This window comes from Marmota marmota, unplaced genomic scaffold (assembly GCF_001458135.2).
Source record: "Marmota marmota marmota unplaced genomic scaffold, marMar, whole genome shotgun sequence".
Taxonomy (NCBI): domain Eukaryota; kingdom Metazoa; phylum Chordata; class Mammalia; order Rodentia; family Sciuridae; genus Marmota; species Marmota marmota.
Window position 1 is genome coordinate 24,173,480 of NW_026000016.1, and position 11,726 is coordinate 24,185,205.

The 11,726-nt window shown below is 43.2% G+C and overlaps 1 protein-coding gene across 5 annotated transcripts in view; it reads left to right on the forward strand.

Annotated features, from left to right (window-relative positions):
* Nvl (nuclear VCP like) overlaps positions 1 to 11,492 on the forward strand; it is a 122,866-nt gene extending 111,374 nt beyond the window's left edge. Inside the window, exons 24-26 of one of the 5 annotated variants that reach the window (XR_007349767.1) lie at positions 1,324 to 1,379; positions 1,588 to 1,820; positions 7,241 to 11,492. The gene's annotated coding sequence lies outside the window, so the exon portion shown is untranslated. The remainder of the gene's footprint in view (positions 1 to 1,323; positions 1,380 to 1,587; positions 1,821 to 7,240) is intronic. The other 4 variants (XR_007349766.1, XR_007349765.1, XR_001503287.2 and 1 more) reach the window with 4 other exon arrangements.
* The last annotated feature ends 234 nt before the right edge of the window (positions 11,493 to 11,726 follow it).

Consider the following 11,726-nt stretch of genomic DNA (forward strand, 5'->3'; position numbering starts at 1 on the left):
TTACTTCTCTAAGCTGTACATTTGTATTTTGTACTCTTTTTTTGTATTTATGTCTCACAATAAAAGCAATTTTTAAAAGTTGAATATTGCTTTTGGAAGAATAAATACAAATAATTATTTCTACTGAAATAATTGGCTGAGGCAGAAGTGATTCAATTGTGTAGATGGTTTCATGTGAGCCTCTGACAGCTTTAGCTCAGCTCAACTAGCAGAAAGCAATCATCAGTCCTGTAAGCCTTGGATTTCTGCCACTGTTGACTCACTGAGCAAATGAATTTGCCTTCAGGAATATGTGCAGTTTAGTCAGGCATGGCACACACCTTGGAGGCCGAGGCAAGAGGATCACAAGTTTGAGGCCAGCCTCAGTAATTTAGCAAGACCCTGTCTTAATTAAAAGAAAAAGAGAGAGAGAGAAAGAAAGAAAAAGAGGTCTGAAGATGTAGCTCAGTGGTAATGTATCCCCTGGATTCAATCCTCAGTACTCCAGCCCCCACCCCCAAGTGCAGTTCAGACAAGCATTTGTGCTCACCTCAATTTCAATATGAAATACATTTGGTAAATGTAAGAAGTACAAAAGAAAAACTAAAAACTGATACCTTTTGTCCCCATGCTTTGCATGTTTCCTTCTTCCCCTGTAATCAAGTCCAATTAGCTGGCTGTTTGATGAGTCAGCACACTAAGAATTTCTTCTGTGTTAGTCACATAAATTGCCTCAGCATGTACAGTCTATATATATGTATGTAATATATACACACATGTACATATGTGTGGCTATTAGGAAATGGTAAAACTTGTAAGATGTGGGCCTACCTGGAAAAAGTCAGATATAGGGGAGGTCCTTAAAAGGGATTGTGGGATCCTACCCTTTCCTCTTTACTTTCATAGCAGCCATGGAGTGAATGGATATATGTCAACTCAACCTATGATGTACTGAGCCTCCACAGACTGAAAGCAACAGGGCAAAACAAGCAAAAAAACTACCTTTCCTCTTTTCAAATTGCTATATCTTAGGTATTTGTTATACTATTAAGGAATGGAATCCCTTTTGTATGTTGTATGCTCTACCCTGATACAGTAAGAATAGAATATTTATTCACAAGGTGGTCAAATGTTAGAAGATGGTAGTCCCAGGTTTCCAAAACACCTCCCAAGGATACAGTTTCAGGTATTTGTGATATAAAGCAGCAGGGTGGTCTGAGTTGTGGAGAGAAATGATTGGCAATAGGGGAAAGTGATGTAATCAGTGTTCTGCATATGAGTAATCAAGTGTGGGCATCTTCCTAGGACACATCCACAGAAAATGGTGTGTTTATGTGCTTTCAGGGTGGAATATTCAGTTTCTAACTTCAAAAGTGACCCTTTGGACACCTGTGTGAGAGGTGGGTGGTTTCAGTCAGTTTGAGATACTTCTAAGTTCCTGATAAAAAGTTGGACAACTGTTACCATCTTGACCCATGAAAGATATTGTCTGTAGTAAAGCAGTGGGACTACGTTGCATAACTGTCTGACCTCTAAACTTGACAACAAAGCAAATAACTAAAAGCAAATGAAGCTTAAGAATTTCTGATTTTTTCCCTTCATTTACAGTATCACCTAGGTGACTGACATATGCAGTATCATTCAGCCACCATTCCTCATCTGCCCTTCACTGTGACCCACAGGAGCCAAGAACTTGAATGCTGGGCAGTGAGTGGCAAGGTCCCACCAGGGAGATGTCTCCAGTACAGTGAGGAGGACAGAGCTGCAGTTATAAACCACCATGCTGGCCTGTGACAGGCTTGAAAGGAAGGTCAGGGAGCTGCACGTCACCCTTGCACAAGGTGGGGGCAGGCCAGGTACCAGTATTTTTTATGTGGTTCTGATGAAGCAGCTGGTGGGAAGGCTAAGGGAAAGTGGCACAGCTGGGAGGGGATCCAGCCGTTGGCATCTGTCCAGAGCTTTCCACCTTGGTGCCCTTTCTCCTCATGAGGTGGTGATTTTGCAATCAGAGTGAGCACCTGGGAGCGGGGGACAAGAGAGGGGTTCCAGAAAGACCTCCTTCACCGCCAACTTTGATGACAGACAAAAGTCACCCCAGCTGAGCAGAGTGCAGTGGGGCACAGCTAACTGGCAGGCTGAGGCCGGAAGATGGCTTGAGTCCAGATATAGAGGGCCAGACTGGGCAGCAGAGTGAAGCCCTGTGTTTTTTTTGTTTTTGTTTTTTTTTTAAAAAAAACACTCAAAGCATCTGACCCGTGAAAAGCTTCAAGGCAAATGTTACAAAAGCATTCAGAGTGGTGGTCTTGCGGCCGTGGGATTCTCAATGACTTGTACACCTATTTGCTACCTTTCTGTGAATATGATGAGTTACTTTAGTAACTTAAAAATGAAGTGAACCCTTGCTCCTGAGGAGACTAACAGACTGTTCTCTGGAACCTAAATTGGCAACCTGTCCCTGGCTCCTTGCACTTCTTTCTGTACTAACCAAAACCTGTCATTAAGCGCATTTAAGTCTGGGGGCTGGGGTTGTGGCTCAGCGGTAGAGTGCTCGACTCGAATGTGAGAGGCCCTGAGTTTAATACTGAGCACCACATAGATAAATAAAATATATATATGCATTTAAGTCCTCTCTCCTTTCAAGGGTCACCCACTTCTGCCTTGGGCCACACAGGGGGTATTGTGTAAGACTTAAACCTCTAACCTTTTCATCATTGTGCTCTGTTTCCTTAAAGAAAGGGCTTCAGTGGTAGGACTAGCCCTACTCTGTCTCTCTAGCTCTGGGCAGGTTCCTTTCATTGCTTACATGTCACTTTGTCAGTGGGCAAACAGGAGGTTAGTGACACCTCCGTCCCTGGGACAGTGAGGGACCCTGAAGTTTAGGCCCCTAGGACTCTCAGAAAGGCACAAGAGAGGTGGGTGTGACATCAGGGAGTGGCACAGCAGATCTACAGGGCCTTCTGTCCATGTAGGATAGTGACCCTTGTGCAGAGGCCTTCCTGGGTCTTGTTGCCTAAGGACTTTCCCTGCCAGAAGTGTCACCACAGTGGCTCTCAACAAAGATGGACAGGAGTTGGTGAGTGTGCACCTAGCCTTCCTCACTCCTCAGGACTTTTTTAAGAATCTTGTAAAGTGCTGATACACGATAATACACAAAGCAAATGTGAAGCCCCATGAAGTACTCTAAGGTGACACTTGCATAACCATTGGTGGGACTGTTGTGAGGTGCATTCCCCTCAGTATCCCCCCTTGCCAACAGGGTGTCTTGTTCTAGGACTTGGTGTCTAGATGACTGGTTGCCCCATGGTTACCTGCTCCTTTACTGACCCACCTCTTCTGACTTCTTCCCACTCCCTAACCCTTGTCTTGGGATATCTTCCAAAGAAGTCACTGTACCCAGTGGTTGTCTCAGTGAACACTTTCTGGTAAAGCTGAAGTTCAAACCGTCTTTCAAAGATAGATGTTGAGAGCTGAGTGTGGGGAGGGAGCTGTGGAGTTCCTGACTCTCAGTGGTCTTGAGTGTGTACACAACAGAAAAAGAAGCCTTCCTTGCTAGAACACTGTGTGGGGAGGGGCAAGCACATGGGAGAGGCAGGCAGGAGCCAGGTCCTTGGGGCTTCCCATCCTGTGGGATGTGTGCATCCTGTGGCAGGAAAGGCCTCTCTTCCTCTTTCCTTCTCACCACCCAGAAGGTTCAGTTTTGGAAACTCATTTCATGTGGCCATTCCAGTCCTGGACAAGTGTCTGTGCAGATCAAGCAGTGAAAAGACCAAATCCTGTCCACATGGGCTTCAGTAAATGCACAGGTTGAATTGCCTGGATCCAGCTCTAATGTCTGTCATGTTGGCTGATCATGGAAGCCCAGCTCCCATTGCCAAAGCTCATGGCCTGAAGCTCCACTAAGGGGAGGCATGGGGAGGGTGGGTGTAGCTGCAGAGTAGGGCCCTGTGAGCTGAGCGCCTCCTGCCAGCCCCCTCAGCAGCACCTGTAGCCAGCCCACAGGTCTCTCCAACTTCCAGCAGACAGTGAATCAGGGTGTTGAACGTGAGCCCGTCTAAGGCAGGGGAGGCTGTGACTCCACCCATGAGTAATATTTGTCTTTGCTACTGTGTGTGTGTGAAATAGGCCTTCTATGGACTGTTTGTTGTGTATATTAATAGGAAAAATTAGAGAGTTTTACCGTATTAAAAATCCTCTTGTCGAATTTATGGGAAATACATTTCTGTAAATGTAAAAAAAAAAAAAAAGTGAAATGGTTTCTAGGTGCTGGGGGAGGGGACGGAGAAGTATTTAATGGGTACAAAGTTTCAGATTTACAGCATGAAAAACTCAGTGATTGGTTGTACAATAGTGTGAATACATTTAATACTACTGAGCTGTACACTATAAACTGTAGCAATGGCAGAGTAGCAGGATATAAAATTAACACCAGTAAATCAGTTTTGTTCCCATATGCCAATGATGAAGCAACTGAAAAACAAATTAGGAAAACTATCCCATTCATGGTAGCCTCAAAAAATAAAATACTTGGGAATCAATCTAACTAAAGAGGTGAAAGACCTCTATAATAAAAGCTACAGAACACTAAAGAAAGAAATTGAAGAAGATCTTAGAAAATGGAAGGACCTCCCATTCTTGGGTGGGCAGCATTAATATTGCCAAATGGCCATCCTGCCAAAAGCACTATGCAGATATGATGCAATTTCTAGTGGAATTCTGATGTCATTCTTCATGGAAATAAAAAAGCAGTCATGAAATTCATTTGGAAAAATAAGAGGCCCAGAATAGCTAAAGAAATCCTCAGTGAGAAAAGTGGAGCAGGAGGCATCCACTTAAATTATACTACAGAGCTATTGTAACAGAAATGGCATGCTATTGGTATAAAAAGACATGAAGACTAATGGAACAAAATAGAAGACACCGAGACAAACACATAAACGCAGGTATCATACTAGACAAAGGTGCCGTGAAAATATATTGGAGAAAAGATCCCTCTTTAACAAATGGTGCTGGGAAAACTGGAAATCCATATGAATGAAATTGAACCCATATATCTCACTCTGCACAAAACTCAAAGTGGGTCTAGGATCTAGGCATTAAACCAGAGACCCTGTGCCTACTAGAAGAAAATATAGGCCCTACTCTTCATCATATTGGCTTAGGAACTGACTTTTTCAATAAGACTCCTAAAGTGCAAGAAGTAAAATCAAGACTCAACAAATAGGATGGTATCAAACTAAAAAGCTTCTTCACAGCAAAGGAAACAATCATGAATGTAAAGAGAAAGTCTACAGAATGGGAGAAAGTCTTTGCTGCCTTCACCTCACATAGAGCATTAATCTCCAAGATATATAAAAAACTCAAAAAATTTAATACCAAAAAAATCCAAATAGCCCAATCAATATATAGGCAAAAGAAACTGAACAGACACTTCACAGAAGAGATACAAATGGTCAAGAAATATGTGAAAAAAATTTCAATATCTCTAGCAATTAGAGAAATGCAAATGGAAACTACACTGAGATTTCATCACACTCCAGTCAGAATGGAAGTTATCAAGAATACAAGTAACAGGCCTGTGGTTGTGGCTCAGTGGTAGAGCGCTTGCCTGTCATGTGTGAGGCACTGGGTTTGATTCTCAGCATCACATACAAATAAGAAATTAAAAATAAGGTTCTTCCACAACTAAAAAATATACATATTTAAAAAAGAATACAAGTAACAATAAATGTTGGAGAGGATGTCAGAGAAAAGGTACACTCATATATTGCTGCTGGGTCTGCAAATTGGTACAATCACTCTGGAAAGCAATATGGAAATTCCTCAGAAAACTTGGAATGGAACCACTATTTTACCCATTTATTGCACTCCTTGGTATATACCCAAGAGACTTTTTAAAAAAATACCTTTATTCTGTTTATTCATTTGTATGTGGTGCTGAGGATCAAACCCAGGGCCTTACATGTGCTAGGTAAGCACTCTATCGCTGAGCTATAGCCCTAGCCCCACCCAAGGGACTTAAAAGTAGCATACTACAATATTGCTTCCACATCAATGTTTATAATAGCTCAATTCACATTAGGTAAACTATGAAACCAACCTAGATGCCTATCAACAGATGAATGGGTATAGAAAATGTGGTATATATACAAATGGAATATTACTCATCCATAAAGAAGAATGAAATTATGCCATTTGCCTGTAAATGGATGGAACTGGGGACTATCATGCTAAGGGAAATAAGCCAGTCCCAAAAACCTGAATGCCAAATGTTCTTTCCGATATGTGGATGCTAACACACAATGGGGGAAAGGGGAGGGAAGAATAGAAGTTAATTGAATTAGTCAAAGGGAAGGAGGGGGAATGAGAATAGGAATGACAATAGAATGATTGGACATATATATGTTTATATATGAATACATGACCAGTGAAACTCCACATCATGTACAATCACAAGAATGGGATTCTAATTAGAACAAGTTATAGTCCATGTATCAATAATGTATCAAAATGCACTCTACTGTCATCTATATCTTTAAAAAAATGAAAATAAGTAAAGTGTAGCAATGGTATAATTTATGTTTCGTGTATTCTACCACAATATTATAAAAAAAGAAAAAAAACCTCCAAAATTATTCAGATCAAAGTTTGGACATCAAGCATTAACTGCTATAGTTTGGAACCATTGTGACCTAACCACTTGCTGCTGGACTGTCCCAAATGACAGCTCCAATATCCCCTGGCAATGAGAACCAGCACAACTAAAGCCCACCCAGGGGAGAAAGAGCTGTGTCTTTCTCCTGTGATCTCCAAGCCAGGACACAGCCTGGGAGTAGGCTGGCAGATAAACTCAGAGAACCTACCTGCTCCAGTCACACAGGCCATGCAGATCCTGTCTTTCATCCCCATGGCTGCTCTGCCTCCGACTGCACTCACAGACCAGAGCTCTTCCTGTGCCCTGTGACTGGGTTTGACTGCTGAGGCTTGTTAAACAGCAGCTAGTCATTCTCCTGGTCATAAGGAGTCATCTGATTTAGGATCTCACAATGTACAGATGTCCACCTTTCTTTCTTGTTGACAACCTGGGCCTCCCTGGTTTGGCCTCTTTTCCTAGCATGGCAATTGGATGATGGAAACTTGGCTTTACAGACCTGTGGAGTTTGGAAAACCCATGTGTCTAGGCTAGATCTGAAAATGTTTAGTTAAATGTGAGCTCCAGGCCACAAGCTCCTGATCTGACTTCTGATTCTGTATTTTCTTGCAGTTGAGTGTGGAAAGAGCTTGGGGAGTTGACTGCACAACCCGTGATACACTCTCACCCTTGCTGAGAGCCATGGCTGGCCTGCTGCCCTTATTCCTGGGAATGATGGAACTGATACTATGACTACAAAATTCACATGTGCTGGAGTTTTTAGGAAGAATACTCTGAATTTGAGGAAAATGTTCATTGTCGGATCCTTTCTGCAAATTAACGGAGTTAAAATTTCGACCCTGGATTTGAATTTTAGCTGTTTTGCTTTAGACAGGTTGCTTATTCTTTCCTATTATTTTCTTCGGCTGCATAATGAGGATAATACCTGTGTGAGGGTTAAACAGACCATAGGTAGACTGACACAGTGGTTGGCACAGGGTAGAAGTGAGGTACTTGAGTTCCCAGTTCTTTGAAGATAAGCTGCACATTTCTGTACCTAGTGCTTTAGTTAAAATAGTTTGGATCCTTAATATATAATTCTGTGTGGTAGGCTAAAGTTCTCTCTACACCCTTGTTTCTGTATGAATTTACTCAGCAAACTTTCTCAGAGCCAAGGTAACCTTCAGGGCAGCCAAGTCCAAACAGGCCTGGAGCAATGTCACTGTTTTTCCTCCATTGCAGCCATGAGCTTGAGCTGGTTACAGGGAATAGCTCACTGTATCTCCTGGACTGTGGGAAGACAAACAGGAGTGAAGGGGCCCAGCCCTCACTACAGAATATTCTCCCAATTGTACCATTTCTGACTGAAACTTATGGATTCCCACATGGATACATTATTGCCCAACTCCTCATTGCATACATGAACAGACAGAGGTTCTTTGTAGATGCAGTTGAAGGGGGATATAAGAGAGTATTGGCAAGGGCTTGGGCTTAGAACAGGGTGGTTCACTTCATGTTAGGATTCTGCCTCCAGCGTCAGATCAAACTAGTCACCTTTTGGCAAGTAACAAATTCTTGGATTCTTTCTTTAAAAGGGGATAAGATAATTTATTTTCTATTATGTAAATTAAAAGGACATAATGGTGCTAAATTGGATTGAAATAGGATGGTCATTTTCCTATATATGATTACACCTGTCTGAATCTGTGAAAAAGGAGACAACAGAGGAATCAAAGGGATGTATCCATATGGTTCTCCTATGGTCAACTCAGGGAGCTTTTCCAAAGTGTCCAGGGGGTTATGGCTTGAGTGTGTCCAGAAACACATAGTCAGGTAACTCCAAGCTGATTTGCTAAGAGCCAACTCACTTCCCAAAGGACTGAGGTTTCTGAGATTTTCCTATAACCCTCTCCTCTGCCCAGCCCCAACTCCTAATGGAAACAAAGGGCTGCAGACTGCTTTAAGCAGTCAAAATCTCCCCTGATGGTCCCAGGGCTGGGCTGGAGCTGAGGAAGAACAGAAGCAGGTGCTCTGAGGGAAAGCATACCTGGGCACACAGAAAACATCATGCAGCAGGGATATGAGGCCTGAGGGGCAATGTTCATGTGGGTTGAGTTTGTCATTTGGTCTTGATTTTTGATGACCTGACTTGTTTTCACATATGTACTTTTGAGAAGGTAACAGGAAATAAAGAATTGCTATTATAAAATTGAAGGGTGTTAGAATTGAATTAGAATCTGAAGTTGTTCTTTTCACTCGAAAAGAGTTCTCAAAGTGTTTGTGGCAGGGATTGTGAGGAGATGCCAGACTGATGTATGATCATGTCTCTGTAAAGTAATCCCCTCATGATCTGGGGTACTTCCCTGAGGCCTCTGACCCCTTGGGTTGAGGAGAATCCTTGGATAGTGAAGTGTAAGGAAGATTCCCCAGGGACTCCACTCTGGGAAGCAGAGGTGGGTACAGAGGGAAGAACTCAGCCCTGAGAGGTGGGGATTCAGAGTTCAGTGAGTGTGGACAGGGAGGCCTCTAATAGGGCTGTGTGAGTAGGCAGGGCCTTCTCCTTGTTGGTGCTGAAGCAGACATGAGCTTAAAAATAGGAGAGATCACATGAGTGTGTTTCTTCTGAAGAAGATAGAAAGGAACCCACTTTCTGGCATATGGAATGCCCAGCCTGGAGGGGAAATAGGTTTCTCAGTGTGTGGTTATGTCCAAGAGGGGGATTACTGTTCAGCATGGGAAGGGAAAAGGGGGTGGGGTGGAGAGGGTGACACCCTCTTATGCCAAAAGAATTCTCGGCTGCTCATGTGAGGCTCACACCACTACCTGGACAAATGAAGGGTCATTCTGGGTCTTATGAAACTCTCCCCAAAGGTCTGTTGGGGCAGCCTTTGAGAATAAGCTCACAGGGGAGGGGATTACAGAGGCCGTGCTTGGATTGGAGATTGCAGCTCCACAAGGATTTATCATCTCACTGTTGGCAGTTGGATTCCTCCATCTTTCACACAGCATCCATTCAGTCCTTTCCCCCAGGAACTGCAAGGATAGAGATGTGTGCCTACTAACCAGTGGTCTGCTTGTGATATAAGGGCACCCTGTGTTTCCTTGAGTTCCACCTTCCTTCCCAGAAGGTGCTGTTTATACTAGCAGCCCCACCCAGCCACAGTTCCTGAGGATCTCCTAATTGTACTTAGCCTTCGCATTGGGTCTTGTCGCCAATTCACGTTTGTGAGAGCCACTGCCTTCAAAACTACAGTGAGGTGTCCACTCAGTGCCACCTGAAACCTCCCGTTGGTGGAGTCCAGTTACTGGCTTCCTGAGCCATCTGTCAAAACAGTTGAAACTTGGCAGAATTAAAGCTGTCCCTTTTTGGATGATACTCCCAATTCTTGTTCCTGTGTTATTAGTAGCTTTCCAAGCAAACAGTACCTCCCTGATCTGACCTGTATATCCACATATTGTCCAGTCCTACACCTCTTCCCTAGTCAGGAATCCCCAGCTGTCCTAATTTTCCGTTGCTAATGCTCCCCACTCACTGCTGACACTATAGCCACTGCAGGGCTCTTAGCTAATCAGCCTCAGGCCTCACCTCCAGGTGGTTCAGTGCCCTCTCTTCCCTCTACAGGCTTCTGCAGGCTGGTCCTTAGTCTCAGAACTGAATACAGAAAGGATCTAAGGTGATCGTAGCACTTATGGGTTTCTTCCCAGCCTTAGGTCATCAGACTGTTCTTGCTTCATTACAAATTATTGAAGCTCCAGGAAGATTTGCCTAACAAGAAACAGCACATTTCCTTGTACAATGAAAGTCCTTCCAAGTCAGCAGGGCAGGTAGCATAGAAGAGGAGTGTAAGGTTTGCCAGACATGGGTTCTGGCCCTGGCTGTCATCCTGTGTCCTCAGGCTAATCACCTGTCCATAGAGCTTCAGTTTCTTTAAATGGAAAGTGTGGAGTTAGCTTATTAGTCTGACAGGAGTTAGAATGTTAATCTATATGTACTGGCTGGCAGAGAACTAGGTCCAGATATGCACCCTCCACCCCATCATAGCCACATGTCATCTCTCCCTTTTTCGTGAAGTCCCTTATTGCTGAATTCTGAACAGGACATGCATTTCCCAGCACTAAAGCCTCAGCTCCTTTGTTTGGCACCCCCTTTATGTTCTCATTCTCTAGTGCAATATTTGGTGAGGAATATACAAAATGAATGAATGGATGGATGTGCTTTTACTATGGATTCAAACATGACTATTTCATAGTTGAATTTTATATTTGAAGGATATTAAAATAACATCCCCAAAGACAACTCCCAGAGAGAAAGGAGGACATTGTGGCCTGGGAGGAGAGAGGGGGAGGTGAACGCAAATATTCATCCCTTCCCATTGACGATGAGTCCTGAAGGAAGGAGGTGAATATTGAACACTGGGCCCTGAACTCTCACCCTTTCCCATTGCTGATGAGTCCTGGAAGGAGAAAACCAAATAGTGAAGCTCTGGGTAACAATGGATCCCAAAGGAAGAAGATAAGCAATGAGCTTCATGCTCTGGGCTTTTATTCTTTCCCAGTAACATTGAGTCCTGAAGGGAAGGCAAACAAATGAACTCTGGGCTCTAAATTTTTACCCCAGGGACAATAAATTTCAAGCTTTTATAGTTGTTTTCCTGAGTTAAATTTTTAATCTGCACAACTATTCCTGACTGCCTAATTGCATGTCTGCAGTCTCTAATGATTAAGTTACACTGTTTAGTGTAACTAAATCTGCTAAGATTAACTCTCAGTGTAACCCATGTAAACCCAGACCCCTTCTGTAACCAGGGGCCATTTTCTACCCAGAAAGTGAGCCCCTCTGATGTCTGACTCTGCTGATGAATAAAAGGCATTGCTGATCCATGAAGTCTGCTCCTGTCTTGGTTATTTGTGCTTTCATTATGGTATCGAAACTGTTTTGGTTATTTTTGCTTACAACATTGTTAAGCATTGGGGAAAAAACCAGACATCTATACAGAAATGTTTTTCTATGGGAAGTCAGTGGACTGAGTACCTGTTTGATAGTGGGGAATGTGTTTGATCGTCTTTCTCTTTTGTTTGGGGCTTAGAATTGAACCCAGGGGTTCTCTATCACTGAGCT